The 18,514-nt window shown below is 42.7% G+C and overlaps 1 pseudogene; it reads left to right on the top strand.

Annotated features, from left to right (window-relative positions):
* The first annotated feature begins 17,009 nt into the window (after positions 1-17,009).
* Positions 17,010-17,958, top strand: LOC140897201 (olfactory receptor 11L1-like; annotated as a pseudogene).
* The last annotated feature ends 556 nt before the right edge of the window (positions 17,959-18,514 follow it).

The following is an 18,514-nucleotide window of genomic DNA, read 5'->3' as shown; positions in this document are numbered from 1 at the left end:
AAATTTTACTGCAAACATTTATGCATCAAGTGATGTTAGGCATCTACAGAGTTCAGTGGCATCTGAGCAGGGGTTTTGTGAATACCAATGGTGCCTAAATATGGGAATTAGGCACCTAAAGTGGCTGTTAGGTGACTAAGTCCCTTTGTGAATCTAGCCCTAGGTGCCTAACTCCCATGAATTTGGGAGTCAGGCAGCTAAATACCTTTATATATCTGGCCCTAGGTGCCTAAGTCTATTTCATTGTTGAGTTGGGCCCTCCCTCCCTTCCACTCCTTTGAAAATCTCAGCCTTAAAACCTTGGGGTGGTGGATTGATAGATGGATATCCTTCCCAAGAAGTCACAACACGAAGGTCATCTACTGATGGATTTTTTTCTGTTTTCTTGTTGTGTCTAAATGGCAACATGATGTAGGTGTATGAGCCTCACTTTGGATCTTAAGGAGTCTGTTGTATTAATTTAAATGGAATAAATGGGCCAAAGATGTTAACATAACTCAGTCACTGTCCAACATTAAACATGTTAAACAAGGTTTGATACACAGAGACCTCAGCCTGCTCAGTGACATGTCAAACATGTCATTAAAAACTACTTTGACCTTTTATGAAAGGTACAGAAAAGGAGGAGAAACAGTTAAAGCCTTTGACATGTAAAGTATTAAATAAACCTTTAATTGAAACACGATCCCTTGTTCCCTTTCCCTTGAGCTGGAGAGAGCTTTTAGAAGCTGAAAAAAAACCCCTTGTTTGACAGACTCCAGGTGGTATCAAAAGATAGAGATAACTGTCCTTGCTGAGGGGAGGGAAGAGAAGAAATGAGTTGAGATGGGTTGGAGCTGTTGTTGTTTTTTCTGCTATTATTAAAGCATGGTCCTGTTTCACCTTAGAGACTAACAAATTTATTTGGACATAAGCTTTCGTGGGATATAATCCACTTCATCAGTTGCATCTGATGGACAACTCTTTTTTGTTTTGTTTTTTTAGTTATAACAGGAAAACTTTGTTTGGACTAATTCGGTTTTTCCGATTCCCATATTTATACTTTTTCCCATCGTTATTAGAGATTATTGTGACATCATATGATTTTTCACATACATTTTACAGTTGGGCTCACAATTAGGGTAAATTTGTAAGCCTAATTATTACAACAGGTCCCATGTTTTAGTGATCAATGGCTCCATGTCTAGTTGGCAGCCGGTATCAAGTGGAGTGCCCCAAGGGTCGGTCCTGGGGCCGGTTTTGTTCAATATATTCATTAATGATCTGGAGGATGGTGTGGATTGCACCCTCAGCAGGTTTGTAGATGACACTAAACTGGGAGGAGAGGTAGATATGCTGGAGGGTAGGGATAGGATACAGAGGGACCTAGACAAATTAGAGGATTGGGCCAAAAGAAATCTGATGAGGTTCAACAAGGACAAGTGCACAGTCCTGCACTTAGGACACAAGAATCCCATGCACCACTACAGACAGGGGACCGAATGGCTCGGCAGCAGTTCTGCAGAAAAGGACCTAGGGGTTACAGTGGATAAGAAGCTGGATATGAGTCAACAGTGTGCCCTTGTTGACAAAAAGGCCAATGGCATTTTGGGATGTATAAGTAGGGGCATTGCCAGCAGATCAAGGGACGTGATCATTCCCCTCTATTCGACATTGGTGAGGCCTCATCCGGAGTACTGTGTCCAGTTTTGGGCCCCACATTACAAGAAGGATGTGGAAAAATTGGAAAGAGTCCAGCAGAGGGCAACAAAAATTATGAGGGGACTGGAACACATGACTTATGAGGAGAGGCTGAGGGAACTGGGATTGTTTAGTCTGTAGAAGAGAAGAATGAGGGGGGATTTGATAGCTGCTTTCAACTACCTGAAAGGGGGTTCCAAAGAGGATGGATCTAGACTGTTCTCAGTGGTAGCTGATGACAGAACAAGGAGTAATGGTCTCAAGTTGCAGTGGGGGAGGTTTAGGTTGGATATTAGGAAAATCTTTTTCACTAGGAGGGTGGTGAAACACTGGAATGCGTTACCTAGGGAGGTGGTGGAATCTCCTCCCTTAGATATTTTTAAGGTCAGGCTTGACAAAGCCCTGGCTGGGATGATTTAGTTGGGGATTGGTCCTGCTTTGAGCAGGGGGTTGGACTAGATGACTTTCTGAGGTCCCTTCCAACCCTGATATTCTATGATTCTATGTTCAACTCTGAAATGAGTCCAACTTTAAAAGGCTGGGAATTTCAAAGGAGCTTAAGGGAGTTAGGCACCCAGATGGAATTGGGCATCTAATTTCCTTAACTTCCTTTGCAAATCCCTAAGCAACTGTTATTCTTATGTTTTCCTCCAGAGCATCTGGCAATGGTGACATTTCCACATTCCTGTAGAGAGACACAGCATGAGAAACTACTATAAATATTTATGCTGGAACATTTAAAGTAGTCTATTGAAGACAGGTATCCTACTACCATTGAATTTCAAAGGGTTTCAGCACCTAACTCCCATAGGCACCTTTGAAAATTCCAGTCTTACATTATGGTAGCATCCAAAATTATGCATTGCCCAAACACAGAGGAAGACACAGAAAGGTGTGCAACATACAAAAACAAGGCATATGAAGAGGGACAGTCAGGGATGTAAACAACAATCAGTGGGCTTGTGTCTGCTTTCACACACCATGGTGTAAACAAGCATAAGCAGAGTATGGACAAAGGACTTGATTCTGCTTTCCTTTAAACAGTTTTAAATCCAGAGTAACACAGTTTTAGTCAAAAGTCCTGATTTCGCCTCTTTTTTTATCTGGAGTAACTCAACTGAACTCAATCGGCCTAATTTTCATTTACTATTTCAGGCAGGCCAACACAACCACAACTTGTAGGTTTGTAGGTTTCAGAGTAGTAGCCGTGTTAGTCTGTATTCACAAAAGGAAAAGGAGGACTTGTGGCACCTTAGAGACTAACAAATTTATTTAAGCATAAGCTTTTGTGAGCTACAGCTCACTTCATTGGATGCATTCAGTGGAAAATACAGTGGGGAGATTTATATACATAGAGAACATGAAACAATGGGTGTTACCATACACGCTCTAATGAGACTGATCACTTAAGGTGAGCTTTTACCAGGGTGGAGGAACCTTTTGTAGTGATAATCAAGGTGGGCCATTTCCAGCAGTTGACAAGAACATCTGAGGAACAGTGGGGGGTGGGAATAAACATAGGTGTCAAGGTTCCTTCCCCACTCTGAACTCTAGGGTACAGATGTGGGACCTGCATGAAAACCTCCTAAGCTTATGTTTACCAGCTTAGGTTAAAACTTCCCCAAGGTACAACTATTTTACCCTTTGCCCTTGGACTTCCACTGCCACCACCAAACTTTATCTGGGTTTATTTTTATTAGGAAAGCATTGTTTGGAAATGTCTTTCCCCCCAAAATCCTCCCATCCCTTGCACCCCACTTCCTGGGGAAGGTTTGGTAAAAATCCTCACCAATTTGCATAGGTGACCACAGACCCAAACCCTTGGATCTTAAGAACAATGAAAAAAGAATTCAGGTCTTACAAGAGGAATTTTAATAGAAATAAAAAGAATCACCTCTATAAAATCAGGATGGTGAATACCTTACAGGGTAATTAGATTCAAAACATAGAGAATCCCTCTAGGCAAAACCTTAAGTTACAAAAAGACACACAGACAGGAATATCCATTCTATTCAGCACAACTTAATTTCTCAGCCATTTAAAGAAATCATAATCTAACGCATATCTAGCTAGATTACTTACTAAGTTCTAAGACTCCATTCCTGTTCTGTCCCCGGCAAAAGCATCACACAGACAGAGACAGACCCTTTGTTTTTCTCCCTCCTCCCAGCTTTTGAAAGTATCTTGTCTCCCCATTCGTCATTTTGGTCAGGTGCCAGTGAGTTTATCCTAGCTTCTTAACCCTTTACAGGTGTGAGGATTTTTCCTCTGGCCAGGAGGGATTTTAAATGTGTTTACCCTTCCCTTTATATTTATGACAATGGGGAAATAGTTTTACTTTGTGTAATGACACATCCACTCCCAGTCTCTATTCAAGCCCAAGTTAATTGTATCCAGTTTGCAAATTAATTCCAATTCAGCAGTCTCTCGTTGGAGTCTGTTTTTGAAGTTTTTTTGTTGAAGAATTGCAACTTTTAGGTCTGTAATCAAGTGACCAAAGAGATTGAAGTGTTCTCTGACTGGTTTTTTAATGTTATAATTCTTGACGTCCGATTTGTGTCCATTTATTCTTTTACGTAGAGCCCAGCTGACCAGAGCATCCATGGCCAGAGCCCTCCAGCAGCAGCCCCCCCTCCCCCCCCACACACACAACCAGTGCCTCCCTCATTTAAACACAGGTATTTTTAGTATAAGTCATGGACAGGTCATGGGTCCTGAATTTTTGTTTATTGCCCATGACCTGTCTATGACTTTTACTAAGAATACTTGTGACTAAATCATAGCCTTAGTTACAGTTTATAAGTACAAAATTTTATAATGGGCTCTTAATTCTAGCAGAGAAAGGTGTAGCACGATCCCATGGCTGGAAGTTGAAGCTAGACACATTCAGACTTGAAATAAGGTGTGCATTTTTAATAATGAGGTTAATTACCCATTGGAACAATTTACGGAGGGTCATGGTGGATTTTCCATCACTGACAACTTTAAAATCAAGACATGGTGTTTTTTCTTTGTTTGTTTTAAGATCTGCTCTAGTTCGAAGCAGGGTAAACTCAGGGATGTCTGACAGACTGTGTCATGCAGGAGTTCAGACTAGATGAAAACATTGGTCCCTCCTGGCCTTAGAATCCATAATGTATCGATTTAGTCAGTGGCATGCAACCTGAAACTACCTAGACAACTTGGGGGTTGGCGGGATCTGATGTCTAGGGCTGTATGTGTGCGGGAAGTAGGAGCTAAGAAACCTGATTTTATTCCTGGCTTGGACAGAGACTTGCTAGACGGTGTAGGGCCATTGTACCTCAGACACCCCAGGGGTCAACTGTCACCCAGTCTGGTTTAGTGCTTTGAGATCTACCAAGCAGCACCACTTAATACAGTAGCCTAAGGCACCATACCAAAATCCGTTAGGGCCTCCTTTGAAACAACACAGGAACCAGCGTGTTGCCATCCTGAGTGGCAACTCACTAGGGTCTGGCAGGGAGGGTCTTAACGAGAGGTCCATAAATATCAGGAATGGCAGCTGTTGCTGACTGGAAAATTTAATGTTAAGGAGAATTTTACATACACTGAAAACTGGATTATTTTTACTGCATTAAATATCTTACTCTGCTGAGCATTTACATAGCACTTTGGGGCCAGATTCTTAGTGGGTGTAAATTACTGTTGTTCTGTTAGCCCCAAGTTACAAGCAGGTGAGGATCTGTCCTTTGATTCATACATTTCAAAATGGGCAGATACTGTTAACCCAAATTTAAGACAAGGAAACCCAGGCACAGAGGGAGCGGTGAAGTGGCTTGCTTGTGGTCACACATCGAGACAGTCAGTGGAAGAGCCAGAAATACAACCCAAGTGTCCTGACATGACTTACCCACTGGACTGTGCACATTTATAGCAACAGATATGGTAAACCTTACCCACATGAGTAGTCCTGACTCACATAAGTGACTTCAAAAAAGCTTAGAAAGAAAGAAAGAAAGAAAGAAAGAAAGAAAGAAAGAAAGAAAGAAAGAAAGAAAGAAAGAAAGAAAGAAAGAAAGAAAGAAAGAAAGAAAGAAAGAACAGTTATGTGAGTAAGTGTTGCACAATTCTACCAATTAGCAACTCATTGTTATGACATCATGTCCATCTTCTGGACCATTTGTCCAGTTAACAATCTTGGAACAAATCCCCAACTAAGAGAGCATGCAGTGACTCCTCAGCCTCACATTATGGGCTGAACTCTGCACTTGTAAGGGCATTTTGGTGCCCAGCTCCTGTAAAATCATCCGCAACCAGACATGCCTGTATCCCTCTCTTCAGTATCCTCTTCAAAACATAGTCTGCTGGTAGCAGAAAGATCTGGGTGGAGATTTTCACAGAAGGCTAAGGGAGTTAGGTGCCTAAAATCTATTGAATTGCAGTGGAAGCCTTGTGCCTAACTCCCTTAGGCTCCTTTGAATATCCCAGCCCTGTATATACATTAAGAAGGAACTCACCTCAGAGAGGCAATCTCGATCCTGGCCATTTCGTGTTGCCCACATTCTATAATTCCAAAAGTAGTTGTCTGGCAAAAAGAAAGGAGCTGCCATTAAAGTCAGATGCTTCATTCGCAGCCCACCTTAAAAGTTATTATCACCTGATGCATGCCTCTGAGAGGTGTGTTTGTGTCTGTGGGTGTGACTCCTGCTCCCTACTGGATGAAATGAGACCTGCTTCCAGTGTATGTATCTTTATATTCTCAGCCTGGATAATGCACCTCTCAGAAACCCCCATCACAATTTTCACCAGAGAGACTGGATTGAATGGCATCAGCAGGAGACTGGGAATCAGATAGTTCTGGGTCCTAATCTGACACTGAATTCCTCTGTAATCTTAGGCAAGTCTCTTAACCCCAAGTGCCTCCATTTCCCCATCCGTAAATTAGGTATTCTGACACTTGCTGAGCTCCCAAACAGGGCTGCTGCATGGATAGATTGACCTCCAAAAGCGCAACACCTTGGTGTAAGTAATTGACCAGGGGGCAAGACATAAGACTGGGATTTTAAAGGACTTTAGGGGAGTTAGGTGCTCAAATCCCTTCACATTTCAAGGGGAATTGGACGCCTAACTCCTTTCGAGCCATTTGAAAATCTCAGCCTTAGCTCCTACCTGGAATAGCTGTGGAGAGAGGCATGAGGCACTGAGCTAGGACGTCACTGAGCTAGGAATGGAACATATTCTGCACCATCCAAGCCGTGCCTGAGATGATGCTTCCACGTATTGCAAATGAAACCAGGTCAGACACGGGAAGTTTGCTGTCTCCAGCAGAGCCCTTTCTCTGAAGATCTCTGTGGATTTACTCCCCACGCACACACATATAAATGTATCCAGTCCGTCGACTTCCTCAGTGACCCATGAGGACAAGTCTATAAGCAAAGCCTTGGCTGAATGCTTCATAACTGCAGTCAGCAGACTCTTGGTCTGTGGGGAAAAGGAACCTGTGATGATTGTGGTTGTGTGCTAATTAGAGGTTCCAGGCAAAGCAAGAGGAGTGTGAAGAAACCCCGCTGAATTTCCCTGAGTGCTGGCAGATTCTGGGAGTAAGGGTGAGATTTTCCAAAATGCCTAAGGGAGCGAGGGAAGGAGTGCACCTGAGACACAGTGGCTCCTGGTGAAGGGCCTTATATCCCACCTCCTCTTGCTCAAAGTTGGGCCTGAAGTCATACTTCGGCCCAGAGTAAGATGGTGAGCAAAGGGGGCTGAGCAAAGGAGGCCTGACAGGGCAGCTTGCAAAAGGCTAGATTGTCACCACAAGCCTGGAGCAAGGGAGAATTGTATGGCTGCACTGCCCCCAAAGCAGACCAGACTGGCACTTGGAGATCCGGTCCCTGGTTCCCATTAGTTCCACATGGGAGGTAATCTCCAACCGATACAGTTGACTGCCCGCTCTGCACTCTTAGGGTCAGGGATGAAGTTGCATGGAAGCAAGATGCTGTCCAATCCTCTTTCTGCCTGTCCACAAACTGATGCCTGTCCCTGCCACCCGCATTGCAAGAGTAGAGCTGGGCAAAACAATTTAAACAAAACTCCCCCCCCAAAAAAAAAATGCTGATTTGGGTCGATCAAAACATTTTAGAAATGTGTGTGGATTTCAGCAAATTGTTTTTGTTGACCCTCCCCCACACCCAAATATACCAAAAACATCCAAATATTTCATTTTGACATTCTCTTAACAAAAAGGTTCAACACTTTGAGTTGAAATGACATTTTGTTTCATAATCTAGGCAAGGATTTTGCTTTCAAATCTATTTATCTGTCCATCCCTATACAAATCTATCTATGCATTTATCTAATCTCTATTTCTCTGTCTTTCTGTCTACATACCCCTCTATTTAATATCTGCATGTGTCTATGTACCTCAGTCTTTCTGCATATATATTCATCTATCTAATCTCTCACTATCTGCATATATAGTCATCTATCTAATATTGTTATCTAACTCAAGCATGACCCTATGCATCTCAACTCATCCCATCACCACTTAAACTCATGATTCGGGATACACAGAGAATGCTGGACCAAGCCCTAAGAAAGTTCCCAAAGAAGGGTAGAGGAATTGAAATTTCAGACCCATCACCTGTGCAGCAGGTCAACAGCTCCAGGCCCTTCTCATCTTCCAATTCTTAGCCAGCACCTTTCCCCTTTGTTTTCTCCGCAGGACCCAGCAAGCCAGATCTGAACTGCGAGTAGGTGCAATTCCACTTATTCCTGAATTTGGACCAGCTTCCACTGGGCGGAAGTTGTTCCCAGTATGTCAAGAGCAGCTCACTAAATTGTACTTGGCATCCCCTGAGATCTTCCCTCTGAGCCTCACATCCCTGGTTACACCTAGATGTGATGGGTTTTACCCCCACCCCCCACCCCGCCACACACCCCTTACTTTGTTAAATACTTTTTGCAAGAAATTAAGCTGGGCTTTTCAAAGGCATTTGAACAGTAGATTGGTTCTAGTCCCAGGTCTGTCACTGACCTGCTGGCTGACACATCCCTCCTCTGTGCGTCAGTTTCTTCAGCTGTAAAAGGGACATAATGATAGTGGCCCCCATTTGAATTGGTACCTGAGCACAACACTCCCTGAGGTTCCTTTTGAAAATCCCAGCCTTCATTTGAAGATTTCTGTGCATTAAAAAGCCTGTGGAAATGAGGCACTAGCTCCCACAGTAACAGATGTAGATACAGGCGCATTACTTTTCTCCTTGGAAAATCACAGCCTAAGGTACCAAGGAAAGAAAAAGGACAGGCCACAATTTTCAGTGATTGGTGGGGTGTCAAGCTTGGGGCTGCCCAATTCAGGCCTGGTTTCCAGCAGAGCTGAGCAGGGAGGCCGATGCAAGCCAAAGGCCCTCAGTGTACCTGTAAGTCAAAGGAAGGATGGTTGTGGGGTGAGGGCGCTAGCAGGGCACATTTACACTACAAACAAAAATCACACATGGCCATGCGTCTCAGATCCTGGGGCTCACGCAATGGCACGAGAAATAAATGTTCCCGCTTGGTCTCTGAAAGCTGGCAAGGAGCGGGGGTCTCACAGCCTGAGTGGGAATGTCTGCATGGATATTTTCTTGTCCGGAGACCTGGGTTCAGAGACTCACTGCCGATGGTTCCGGTTTTTTGCTGTTGTTTTTTTTTATGTGGTATTGATGGGCTCACAGCCTCCCTGTGTGAATTTGGCACAGGTCACACAGGGCTGATTTTCCAAGGTATATATGTGCTAAAAGACCAACCCAGGTGCCTGATAAGGTTTGCAACAGAGTCTAAGGGAGTTAGGTGCCTGACTCTCATTTAAATCAATGTCAGTTTGGTGTCTAACCTCCTGGCTGCACTGTAGGAGCCCAAATACCTTTGGAAATCTGACCTTACGAAGAGGCCAAATCAAATTACAATTAAATTATTATTATCATGGCAGCTTCAGTGTCCAACTCACAGACCAAGAACCCAATTGCATCAGGGCACTCACCTGGGCTGTGGGAGACCCCCCAGTTCAAATCCACCTTCTGCTTGAGGATGATAAGGGATTTGAACTGGGGAGGACAGTTAATTTCATCAGCCAACCCCCTGGTTCTTGTGTTATGTGAAGGAATAAATAACATTTCTGTATTCACTTTCTCCACACCAGTCATGATTTTATAGACCTCCATCATATCTCCCTTAGTCGTCTCTTTCCCAAGCTGAAAAGTCCCAGGGTTTTTTTTTTAATCTCTCCTCATATGGAAGCTGCTCCATATCCCTTATCATTTTATTTGCTCTATTTTGTACTTTTTTCCAATTCTAATATATCTTTTTTGAGATAAAGTGACTAAAGCTACACACAGTATTCAAGGTGTGGGCGTACCATGGATTTATATGGAGGCAATATGATATTTTCTGTCTTATTATCTGTCCCTTTCTTAATGACTCCCAACATTCCGTTCACTTTTGACTGCCACTGCCCATTGAGTGGGTGTTTTCAGAGAACTATCCATGGTGACTCCAAGATCTCTTTCTTGAGTGGTAACAGCTAATTTAGACCCCAACATTTTGTATGTCTAGTTGGGATTATTTTTGTCCAATGCACATTACTTTGCATTTATCAATATTGAATTTCATCTACAGAATATCAAACTACAAAACAACCCTATGTAAAATCTCGTTCCAGCTGAACTTCTTGCATGCCAGTGGCTTTCCAGTTGAGTGACTCTGCATGCTGCTGTGTCAGAGGGAGATCTTTTCATGGGGTGATCAGTCCAACCCTGGCTTGGTCTCAGACTGCACCAGGGAGAGCTCCACTAATCATTTGTGGTCCAAGGAAGAACAATGTGAAAAAGAAATCTGAGCCACCAGCTGGCGGACAGATAACCTCAAGTCCTCACTCCTCCTTATTCAATCAAATGTCCCACAGAGACAAAGTTTGATGACCTTACTTGTTCTTTATTCAGGCAAAGCTTCCACTGAACTCAGAGTCAAATGATTATGGGATAGATTCACAAAGGGATTTAGGTGCTGGGATGCTGAGGGTTGCAATGCCTGACTTTTATAGGCCTAGAAAATCACAGCTATTCCCAAAACCTGAGTTTGGTGTCTAGGCTCCTTACACAGTTAATGGGGAAAGATAGGTGCCTAAGGATGGGACTGACAAAAGCCAACCAACTTGGAGGGGAGCTACCTAAAATAGCCAATGGGAGATGCCAGGTAGAGGGGTGTGTGCGAAGTCCCACCCTCTCAAGGTGTTTGACACCTGAATGTGGGCTGTAGGGACGAGCCTCCACCTGCATGGGATTCTCAGCCATGCATAGGCTGGGGCTGGAGCACCCATGGAAAAAGATAGTGGGTGCTCAGGACCCACTAGCCACCTGCTGATGAGCTGTTCAATGGTGAGTGGGAGGTGCTGGGGGAAGGGGGCAGAGCAGGGGTGGGAAGAGGTGGAGCAAGGCCGGGGCACACTCAGGGTGGGGACGGAGCGGGAGCGGGAAGAGGCAGAGCAAGGATGGTATCTTGGGGGTAGGGGCGGAGTTTGGTCAGGCAGAGGCGGTGCAAAAGTTGGGCCTTGGGAGAAGGAGCGGAGTGGGGGGTGGGGCCTCAGGGCGCGGGAGTGGGGAGAAGGGATCTAAAAAGGTATCTGCCACCTATCAGTGTATCCCTCATTCTCTCTCCTTGAAGCCTTTCCACTTTGGACAACTACCTAAAGAGTCATGGGACCAGATCCTGTCTCTCCCACAGCCTGAGTGAGTGATTTAACCACCAGGCTATGGAGTCATCCCAATGCTTGCCCATGCTCAGTCCCTCTTGCCCAAGGAGTCTTTAATAGTTATATATATGAACTTTCTTCCATCTTTCTTCCACCAAAGTAACTGGAATGTTGTGGGAAGATGGATTTGTTTCCAAGAATATTTTGGTCGCCTACTGCACTGTATACTCCTGGGGGGATTCTGCGCTACTGCATGCATGCATAATTAATGAGCCCCACATATTTTAATTATTTTTTGGTGAAGAAAAAGCTCCTGCCGAAATGTTGCTGCAGTTCCACCTTTTTCCCACCAGAGAGTGCTGTGGCGCAAGAACAGCAGCAGCTCCCCGCCACCAAGGGAAGAGAAAGGGGATCTGGGGAGACAGACAGCACTGGGTGCTGGGGCTCAGTGGAACTTCAGGCACAGGACCACAGGGGAGAGAGGTGCAGAGCCACATGGGGATGGAGGGGGGGGGTAAAGGGACACATAGAGGTAGAGAGTGGCTAGGTGGGGGCACAAAGACACATGGGGACGGGGGGGGGGTACATGGACACAGGGAAAGAGGAGTGTCTGGGTGGGGGCACAGAGACACGTGGTGACAGGATAGGGGACCGGGACACATAGAGACGGGGTGGCTGGGTGGGGGCACAGAGACACATGGGGACAGGGACACAGGGACAGGGGAGTGGCTGTGTGAGGACACAGAGACACATGGAGACAGCGGGAGGGGGTACAGAGCCACATGGGGATGTGCGGAGTGGATGTCTGACTGGGGATGGAGGGACATGTGAACAGGGGGTGCAAGGACACATGGGGACAGGCACAGATGTGCCTGACTGAATGGGAGAGGCTAGGGGTCTGCATGGGGGAAGTTCCCTAACAATCCCTCCCACCCCCACCCCCCGAAAAAAACTGTTCCATACTTTTCCCACCCATACCCAACAAGCCTCCAAGGTCACACCCAGGCTCCTTCCCAGCAATTTACTTCCGTCTCCCTCAGCTCCTCTGTTACCCCTGGCTCCCCCAAGTGTTTGCAAGGTACAGTTCTGTATTGTAATTTAAATTAATTATTACTCAGAGTTCTGTATTAATATGCCTAGTAAGGAATCTATTTTTCAAAAAAACATTTTCTGAATCTTTTTTGTTGTCTGTATTGTTACAGACATACTTTCTGACAGGTATTTTGAAATAAATGACAGAAAATAATTGAAACTTGTGTGATTATATTGGGTTATTTTGAAAAATAAAATATGCAGAATTTTAAAATATTGTGTACATAATTTTTTTTTGTTGCATAATTCTTAATTTTGGACGCAGAATTTCCCCAGGAGTAATTGTAATACTTTTGTTGATATTTCCATACATAAAGAGCTGCTGCACATAATGAGGCTTGGCAAAACTATTTTTTTTTTACTTTTTGGTCATTTCAGCCAGCAATATCAATTATTTTTAAGAAAGACAAAGTGGGTGAAGTAATATCTTTTAAAGGACCAACTTCTGTTGGTGAAAGAGACAAGCTCCCCAAGCTAAACAGTGTTCTACTTCAGTTCTTCATGTAATCAAAGTGTCAGAGCTAAATACAACAGTGAGACAGATTATGTAACATAAGGGGTAAACATGTGTTCCAAGGGAATCTTTAAGATGAAATGGGCAATTACATCTCTGCAGTCATAGGAAAAAGAACGGTTAGGGGGTTACATATTGTTGTAATGACTCATAAAACCAATATCTCTGTTGGGGACATAGTTTTTTAAGTTTGTTTGTTTGTTATTTTAGCTTTTTATGCATGTAAAATTTTCAAATCTGCACAAAGTTATGGGTTTTAAGCATTTTTTTTTCAATTTTTATTTAATTAAATTTTAACGGTTGAGTGAAATTGGGGGGGAGGAGGGTTCAGACAGTAAATATTTAATGACAGTAGACATTGAGATTCAAAAATTTAAAGATTTATAACCTTCTAAACACAAATTGTCAGCATCACTCAAACCCCCAGATCCTTTTCTGCAGTATGACCACTTAGCCAGTTATTCCCCATTTTGTAGTTGTGCATATGATTTTTCCTTCCTAAGTGAAGTACTTTGCACTTAACATTACTGAATTTCTTTATGTTGAATTCAGAACAAGTCGCCAGTTTGTCAAGGTCATTGTAAATTCTGATACTGTCTTCCAAAGAGTTTGCTGTCATCTGCACATTTTATAAGCGTAATCTCCACTCCATTATCCAGGTTATTAATGAAAATATTGAAAAGAACCAGACCCAGGACTGACCCCTGTGGACCTGCACTAAATAGGCCCTCCCATCAGTTACCAATATTACGGAAATAGCTATATGTTAATATGTTAATTATAGCTATAATATTGTAAACCAGGAGTCATCCCATGAGTTTACATGGTGATTAATGAATGGAATCATTCATGAATGCAGGAGCTAGCCAGCAGGGTTATACCATTCTGATGCTTCACTCAGATAGGTGAGTTGTAGCATTGCCATGATATTAAGGGAAGTGGGAATGAGTGGGTGACAGAGAATCTAGGGTATGGGCTGGGAATTACTGAGAAAGGAACCCTACAAGTAGCCCAGCCTAAGGAGTATTGGAAACACTCAAAAGAGTTAGTCAGCAGACTTATACCAATCTGCTGAGTTACTGACGTAGGTTATTGTTTGCCCCACATTTATATAAGGGATAGGGGAATAGCTGTGTGGTGGAGAGATGATCTAGGGTGTGGGATGAACAGTCCTGAAGGAGGAACCCTAGCAAAATCTATGTCAAATGAAAAGGTTCCATTTGGGAGGAGAGTTTGGATCTTACACACTTGACCAGATCCTCCATATGTCAGCAGTGTTTCATTGACTTCCCTAACATTTGAGCCTCTAAAAAACAGATAAGGGATAACGCCATTAACTGGTAACTAGTACAGGGGCTCTCAAACTGGGGATCAGGACCCCTCAAGGGGTTGCAAGGTTCTTACATGGGGGCGGGGGAGAGGGTTGTGAGCTGTCAGCCTCCACCCCAAAGCCCGCTTTGTCTCCAGCATTTATAATGGTGTTAAATATATTTTAAAGTGTTTTAAATATTTAAAGGGGGGGGGAATCACACTCAGATGCTTGCTATGTGAAAGGGGTCACCAGTACAAAAGTTTCAGAACCACTGGCCTAGTATGTAAGCCCTTTATAATTCAGCTAAGGTTAGACATTTGATTACCTTGAGAATCAATATTGCCAACAAATTAAATGTTCTCTTAATTAAGTCCCCCATCATCTTAACTAAAATATCCTGTGGTAGCTGCCTCAAAGGAAGATGACATGAAGGATATAAATATAAAAGGATGCATTACTCCCTTTACAAATGCTACTAAAATGAATCACTGCTATCCTACACAAGGTCTTAGTTCACTTTACTAAGAGAAAGAAAGTATATAAAAAGTTTTGAGAGAAACTTCAGGCAGTTAGAAAATGACAAGGCTAAGAGAAGATGTCACAGTATCAGTCTAGTAGGACTGCAGCTTTACAAGTAAGATTTATACTTCCTATTAACCAAAGGGGTGTTAATCTTCTCTGTCATTTACTGTGTCTTAGCTGAGTTTGCAAATCATATGAAGAAATTCAGAACAAGAATCGTGGAATAAAATCTAGAGTTGGTCAGAAAATGTTTTTCCCCCCATGTAAAATTCTATGAAAATGAAAACTTTTTCATCCGGATCAAAGTTTTCAATGGAAAATGTCAACCTTTTGTCCAAAAACCAAACACTGAAAATGTTTCCCGTGGGGTCAGATTTTCAAGGGTATTTAGTCACCTGAAGATGCAGAGAGGCATCCAGAGGGATTTTCAAAAGGATGGGAGCAGATTAGACACCTAAGTCTCTTTGATTTTAATGTGTGTTTAGGTGCCTAACCTGCTTAAGCTCATCTGCATCTTTAGGTAAATAAATACCTCTGGATATCTGGCCCATAGGCTGAGATTTCAAAGCTACCTCGAAGATTTATCTTGTTTGCACTTCTAGGCTGGGACTGTCTACTACTTATAAATATTTGTAAAGTATCTACCATTATAGGGCCATAATTGCATAAATGACACACCATCATACTTCTGCTTCTCTGCCTTCTCCAATATAAAACTGATCAGGAGGCTTGGAAGGGTTCGATTTCTATGCATGGATGTCCACAAAGGTTTATTTCATTATAAACACCCAGTAACAAGGAAAAAATATTTCCACTGATAATAATCGGAACTGACAGATCGGCAAAGTGAGAAAAATGTTACCTGAGAACCTAGAGTCCGAATCCAGTGATTTAGACTTTTGAATTAGACTCCTCACAAATGGACGACTGAATGAAACAAAGCAAAACCAGACAGGGTTTCTTGGTTTCAGGTTACTGGCTTTGTATATTTTGCCATGTGTTGTTGACAATTTGTGATTTAACAGTTATAAAGCTGTAACTTCTTGTATCTGGGTGTCTACTGTCGTTCAATAATTGTCTGTCCCACCATCTTTCAAAACGGGGAAAATTTAAATAAATAAAAATAGTAAAAACTGCTTAAAAATGAACATTGATAATAACCATTGAAATCATTTAAAAATATATTTCTGACAAGCCTAGGTATCACCTTATACCTATTACTGGATTGCTTCAACCTGGGCTTCATATACCAACATACACCGTAACTCTGACATACACACAGGCGGGAGATATAGGTTAAAATATATATATATTTCCTTTAAGATATGCTTTTGCTCTTGGATTTCATTGAACACAAGAGAACAACTTTTAAAATCAGGGATATACATATATACAAGGAAATGTATGTGAAAAGTGTAACTCCTTTCAAGATATGGTTTTCTTCTTATATTTCTTACGTCAAACAAAAGAACAGATATTGACAAATATGAGCAATCTATTTCCACATAGAAATATCTGTCTCTGCCTAGCAAACAGCATCATCATATCATTAGTGCAGCATTTCAAAACTTGTGCAGCTCAAATCAGTGATAAAATCATTTGTCTCCGATATGGCAAAGCAGAAAAAATAACAGTTGGTATTTGTATAAATTACAGATATACAGGAGCCTCCACTGAAAGTTCGCTTTACAATCTCAATGACTGCTCTTTCTAAAAGGGTTCGGGGGTGGGGGGGGGAGTGAGACATTATGGACTTAATTCCAAAAGGCATCTGCTTCTATGTTCATAATATTTTTAAATATGTGACTCCACTGCAAATTCCAACTGCACAGAAATTCAAAGCCCTCCGACACTCAGTGGCATCTGTTTTGTTTTGTTTTCTGGAGTAAAACATTCCATAGATATTCCCATTCTTTTTCTTGGATAATCACTATTCTCTGATGAGACAGCATGTATGGCTTTACTGCCACTCCATCATGATTCAACATCATCAACATCCTCTAAATGAATGAAAGGGCATCCAACTCTGACACACCTGAATGGAAGATGAGAGAAGAAAATGTGAAACATGGAGGCTTAGTTACCTCAGCCTAGATAAGAACAATATTGTCTCTGGATCAGAGAATAGTCGAATGACTAGCAGGGGTGTTTTAAAGTTATTACTTATTATTATTTCTCTTTTCTCTCTTTTCCTCCAGAGAAAACTCATGGAAAAAGTAGAGTGGAGCAATCAAACATTCATCACACAATTCATGCTGTTGGGATTCAGGAATCTCCTGGAACTGCAGACCCCTCTCTTCCTGCTGTTCCTAGTGATCTATACTGTGACCATGGCCAGGAACATCCTCACTCTTGCGATAGCTGTGGCTGATCAGAACCTTCACACCCCCATGTACTTCTTCCTGGGGAACTTGTCATGTTGGAGACCTGCTACACCTCCACCATCCTGACCAGGCTGCTGGCCAGCCTCCTGACTGGGGACAGAACCATTTCATATAGCAGCTGCATCACACAACTGTACTTCTCCGTATTCATGGTGACTCCTGAATGTTTCCTCCTATTATTCATGTCTTATGACTGCTACTTAGCAATATACAATCCCTTGCATTATGCAGCACTTATGAGAAGCTGGGTTCATACACAGCTAGTGTCTGGCTCTTGGATAATGGCCTTCTTTACTAGTACCTTGATAACTCTTTTGATGGCCAGGTTAACATTATGTGGCCCCAACAAAATTGACCATTTCTTTTGTGATTTTGCCCCAATGCTCAAACTCTCCTGCAGTGACACCAGCCTGATTGAACTGGTGGACCTAATCCTGTCATTTGCAATTATACTTCCTACCCTCCTGTTAACCATGATGTGCTATGTTTGTAACATTGCCACCATCCTGAGAATCCCCTCCACCACCGGAAGGCAAACGGCCTTTTCCACCTGTTCCTCCCACCTCATCATAGTTGTTACTTTCTATGGACCACTCATCATTAGTTACATGATATCAACTGCTGGCACTGCAGGAGACCTGCACAAAGTGTTGTCTGTCTTCTGTACTGTCCTGACTTGGTCAATCCTCTCATCTACAGCCTGAGAAACAAGGTGGTCAAAGAGGCATTGAAGAAAGTTGGAGGCAAACTGGCTGCTTTCATGAGGAGTTGAATGAAATTCCTACCATCTCTCTTTTAGACTGAGTAGAACCTTATCCAGTCCCTTGACTTGCTGAAGAAAATGGCATCAAATATGGACTGGGTGTGGGTGGTAGAATATCTCCCCTCCTGAAGTTAAAGTGAATTGAGGATACCTCCATTTGCTTCTATTCTTTCACCACATCCAATAAATAATACTTCCCCATATAATACTCCCCTTTTGTTCCTGTGATAGGCTTCAATATGAGATAATTCTGGGATATTACATGCTCTCCATGTTTGTCTGATTGATCTAAGGGGGTTTGTCATATGAACACAAGAGATTAAATGCTGGGATGTTTACTGTGTGTTTGTGTAGGACTAAGTCAACAGAGGGAGGAAAAAGAACAATGACTTCACATAACTACTCATCTAACAACTGTTAAGGGACAGTGCTATAATAATTCACTTTGATGTCTCCATCTCTGACCGGCAGCCAAGGGAGGGATTCCAGTGTGTAAGCACAAGAGAACCCCAAAAGCCCAGGAAGCTGTGACAAAGGGCTTCTAGGGGTGATAAAAGTATAATTG

The sequence above is a fragment of the Lepidochelys kempii genome, chromosome 13 (genome assembly GCF_965140265.1).
Source record: "Lepidochelys kempii isolate rLepKem1 chromosome 13, rLepKem1.hap2, whole genome shotgun sequence".
NCBI classification, from domain to species: Eukaryota; Metazoa; Chordata; order Testudines; family Cheloniidae; genus Lepidochelys; species Lepidochelys kempii.
This window is presented reverse-complemented; position numbering and strand designations above follow the sequence as displayed.